General features: G+C 51.2%; 1 non-coding gene across 1 annotated transcript in view; it reads left to right on the plus strand.

Annotated features, from left to right (window-relative positions):
• Window positions 1-3,688: 3,688 nt before the first annotated feature.
• LOC126443886 (small subunit ribosomal RNA) overlaps window positions 3,689-5,000 on the plus strand; it is a 1,909-nt gene continuing 597 nt past the window's right edge. The window contains exon 1 of the ribosomal RNA XR_007582254.1: window positions 3,689-5,000. This exon is cut by the window's right edge and continues 597 nt beyond it. This is a non-coding gene — a ribosomal RNA (small subunit ribosomal RNA).

The following is a 5,000-nucleotide window of genomic DNA, read 5'->3' on the forward strand; positions in this document are numbered from 1 at the left end:
CGTTGTACCTTAACCTAACCTACGTTGTACCTTAACCTAACCTACGTTGTACCTTAACCTAACCTACGTTGTACCTTAACCTAACCTACGTTGTGCCTTAACCTAACCTACGTTGTGCCTTAACCTAACCTACGTTGTGCCTTAACCTAACCTACGTTGTGCCTTAACCTAACCTACGTTGTGCCTTAACCTAACCTACGTTGTGCCTTAACCTAACCTATGTTGTGCCTTAACCTAACCTATGTTGTGCCTTAACCTAACCTATGTTGTGCCTTAACCTAACCTATGTTGTGCCTTAACCTAACCTATGTTGTGCCTTAACCTAACCTATGTTGTGCCTTAACCTAACCTATGTTGTGCCTTAACCTAACCTATGTTGTGCCTTAACCTAACCTATGTTGTGCCTTAACCTAACCTATGTTGTGCCTTAACCTAACCTACGTTGTGCCTTAACCTAACCTACGTTGTGCCTTAACCTAACCTACGTTGTGCCTTAACCTAACCTACGTTGTGCCTTAACCTAACCTACGTTGTGCCTTAACCTAACCTACGTTGTGCCTTAACCTAACCTACGTTGTGCCTTAACCTAACCTACGTTGTGCCTTAACCTAACCTACGTTGTGCCTTAACCTAACCTACGTTGTGCCTTAACCTAACCTACGTTGTGCCTTAACCTAACCTACGTTGTGCCTTAACCTAACCTACGTTGTGCCTTAACCTAACCTACGTTGTGCCTTAACCTAACCTACGTTGTGCCTTAACCTAACCTACGTTGTGCCTTAACCTAACCTACGTTGTGCCATAACCTAACCTACGTTGTGCCTTAACCTAACCTACGTTGTGCCTTAACCTAACCTACGTTGTGCCTTAACCTAACCTACGTTGTGCCTTAACCTAACCTACGTTGTGCCTTAACCTAACCTACGTTGTGCCTTAACCTAACCTATGTTGTGCCTTAACCTAACCTATGTTGTGCCTTAACCTAACCTATGTTGTGCCTTAACCTAACCTATGTTGTGCCTTAACCTAACCTATGTTGTGCCTTAACCTAACCTATGTTGTGCCTTAACCTAACCTATGTTGTGCCTTAACCTAACCTATGTTGTGCCTTAACCTAACCTATGTTGTGCCTTAACCTAACCTACGTTGTGCCTTAACCTAACCTACGTTGTGCCTTAACCTAACCCATATTGTACCTTAACCTAACCCATATTGTACCTTAACCTAACCCATATTGTACCTTAACCTAACCCATATTGTACCTTAACCTAACCCATATTGTACCTTAATGTAACCTAATTTGTGCCTTAACGTAACCTAATTTGTGCCTTAACGTAACCTAATTTGTGCCTTAACGTAACCTAATTTGTGCCTTAACGTAACCTAATTTGTGCCTTAACGTAACCTAATTTGTGCCTTAACGTAACCTAATTTGTGCCTTAACGTAACCTAATTTGTGCCTTAACGTAACCTAATTTGTGCCTTAACGTAACCTAATTTGTGCCTTAACGTAACCTAATTTGTGCCTTAACGTAACCTAATTTGTGCCTTAACGTAACCTAATTTGTGCCTTAACGTAACCTAATTTGTGCCTTAACGTAACCTAATTTGTGCCTTAACGTAACCTAATTTGTGCCTTAACGTAACCTAATTTGTGCCTTAACGTAACCTAATTTGTGCCTTAACGTAACCTAATTTGTGCCTTAACGTAACCTAATTTGTGCCTTAACGTAACCCATGTTGTGCCTTAACGTAACCCATGTTGTGCCTTAACGTAACCCAATTTGTGCCTTAACGTAACCCATGTTGTGCCTTAACCTAACCTATATTGTGCCTCAACCTAACCTATATTGCGCCTTAACCTGACGCACGTTGTCGCTGAACCTGCTCTGTAATTGTTATGCAACTCGTTAAATTAGTGTAGTGTTGCCTAACCGCAACCCTCGCAATATAGTTCGCTATTCGCACTGCCCGGTCCCCTGTGTATCGCGTCATGTTAAACACCTTGCAGGTGTTGCTGACTTTCCACATGCTCCTGCTATACACTGTAATGTGGATAGCAGCAGGACGTACATGCCCCCCCCCCTTCCCCCCTGCCTTCGCAAGCTGGTCGTTGAGAAGTTTGCATGTTCAATGCCCTTCGCATGCCGACGTACTCAGCCTACGTTGTGGTACGGCCTGTCACCTGTCCGCCGATGTACGCAAAACCCACAAACTGTACTGCACATTGGTCCGTATGTACTGAATGATACATCGTGGCACATGTGTGACCGTACGACGACTGCGCCTAGCAACGGCAGACCATACAGTCCAAATATTGTGCACGCAGCTACGTGTCGTCTCCCTATAAGAGCTGGATTGCAGTGTGGTACGCCATTCAGACGTGTGGGAGGAACGGACGCCCTGGATGGCGATCAGCATGAGCAGTCTGTTGATGTAGTGGAGCGTGTATTCGGACGTAGTCGTCTCTTCTCACACACCGTGATAGCATGTTGCACCGCGTTCCACATCTGCGACATCCTGCAGAGGCCGGCTGACAGTCGTTCGCGCAATGGACACCGCATACGTACGGGGGCTACCTTCCACGTGTTCTCGAGGCGTGCACATGTTGTTGCGTCTATGTGGGCAGACGTAGTGTGTTGTGACACCTGACACAGGCATGCAATACTCGTTGCAAATGGCGATGGACGTCTACGTTTGCTGGTGACGTTACGCAAATGAACAACAGGTAACCCGTTGTGGTGCGGTTGTTCTCGCTAGAGGTGAATCAGTGTTGGCGACGATCGGTCGAGCTATTAACCGGTTGTTTCAGGGATACCCACCATGCCCACGAACGTGAAAGGGGACCCACCATGCCCACGAACGCGAAAGGGGATCTGGGTGTGAGGCGATACGCGGCGGTGGCTGGGTGGGACCGTCCCCGGCCGGTGAGGGGGGGCCGCCCGGCGTGCTGGCAGCGCGGTGCGTGGGCGCACGCGCTACAGCCGGCTGGTGGGGGCGGCCAGTGGCAGGCGCGCCGGCCGACGGACGCGGCAGGCGGCGCAGCTGCGCGCCGGCGCCCCCTGCTCGCGGCGCCTTGCGGCCAAAGTAGGTCCTCGCGGGCCCGGTGCGAAGCGCGGTGGCCATCTGCAGTGTGCTGGTCCGATTGAGGACTGTGTGCGCTGAGGATGCGCCGCCGCCCGGCGCTCGGCGCCGCGACGCCGTCTGCTGCTCGGTCGCCCCAGCGGTTCTCGCAGGTGGTTTGTATCGCAGCTGTGCGGACGTGTTGGCGCGTGCGCTGTGCTGGGAGAGTTCGCTTCGGCACCCAAGTGGGGCTTTTGTCCTTCTGTGGCGCTGGCGTTGGAGCTGCCGGTCACCGTAGGTGGCGCGTGTTGTCTCCCGCCGGCAATGCCACGACAGCACGCTCCCGGGCCTCTGTCGGCAGCGGCAAGCTCAGTTGGGAGCACGGGTGGTCGCACCTAAAGCGTCTACTCGCCTAACTCCGGGCGATTGCGCCTCTCTCGAACCCGACCAAGTACTTAGGACGGCGCTGCGCGCCGCCGGGACCTGAGAGGGTTTCGAGGTGTGTTGTGCAGGGGAGCTCAGCCTCCTCCTGTTTGCAGAATAATTGAGCGGACGCTTGCGTGTTCGCGCGGGCCCCCGGGACACACTCCCGGGCGGCCGGCTGCTCAGCTCTAGTTGACGCAGCTCCCTGGTTGATCCTGCCAGTAGTCATATGCTTGTCTCAAAGATTAAGCCATGCATGTCTCAGTACAAGCCGCATTAAGGTGAAACCGCGAATGGCTCATTAAATCAGTTATGGTTCCTTAGATCGTACCCACGTTACTTGGATAACTGTGGTAATTCTAGAGCTAATACATGCAAACAGAGTCCCGACCAGAGATGGAAGGGACGCTTTTATTAGATCAAAACCAATCGGTCGGCTCGTCCGGTCCGTTTGCCTTGGTGACTCTGAATAACTTTGGGCTGATCGCACGGTCCTCGTACCGGCGACGCATCTTTCAAATGTCTGCCTTATCAACTGTCGATGGTAGGTTCTGCGCCTACCATGGTTGTAACGGGTAACGGGGAATCAGGGTTCGATTCCGGAGAGGGAGCCTGAGAAACGGCTACCACATCCAAGGAAGGCAGCAGGCGCGCAAATTACCCACTCCCGGCACGGGGAGGTAGTGACGAAAAATAACGATACGGGACTCATCCGAGGCCCCGTAATCGGAATGAGTACACTTTAAATCCTTTAACGAGTATCTATTGGAGGGCAAGTCTGGTGCCAGCAGCCGCGGTAATTCCAGCTCCAATAGCGTATATTAAAGTTGTTGCGGTTAAAAAGCTCGTAGTTGGATTTGTGTCCCACGCTGTTGGTTCACCGCCCGTCGGTGTTTAACTGGCATGTATCGTGGGACGTCCTGCCGGTGGGGCGAGCCGAAGGCGTGCGACCGCCTCGTGCGTGCTCGTGCGTCCCGAGGCGGACCCCGTTGAAATCCTACCAGGGTGCTCTTTATTGAGTGTCTCGGTGGGCCGGCACGTTTACTTTGAACAAATTAGAGTGCTTAAAGCAGGCAAGCCCGCCTGAATACTGTGTGCATGGAATAATGGAATAGGACCTCGGTTCTATTTTGTTGGTTTTCGGAACCCGAGGTAATGATTAATAGGGACAGGCGGGGGCATTCGTATTGCGACGTTAGAGGTGAAATTCTTGGATCGTCGCAAGACGAACAGAAGCGAAAGCATTTGCCAAGTATGTTTTCATTAATCAAGAACGAAAGTTAGAGGTTCGAAGGCGATCAGATACCGCCCTAGTTCTAACCATAAACGATGCCAGCCAGCGATCCGCCGCAGTTCCTCCGATGACTCGGCGGGCAGCCTCCGGGAAACCAAAGCTTTTGGGTTCCGGGGGAAGTATGGTTGCAAAGCTGAAACTTAAAGGAATTGACGGAAGGGCACCACCAGGAGTGGAGCCTGCGGCTTAATTTGACTCAACACGGGAAACCTCACCAGGC

This window comes from Schistocerca serialis, unplaced genomic scaffold (genome assembly GCF_023864345.2).
Source record: "Schistocerca serialis cubense isolate TAMUIC-IGC-003099 unplaced genomic scaffold, iqSchSeri2.2 HiC_scaffold_203, whole genome shotgun sequence".
Classification (NCBI taxonomy): domain Eukaryota; kingdom Metazoa; phylum Arthropoda; class Insecta; order Orthoptera; family Acrididae; genus Schistocerca; species Schistocerca serialis.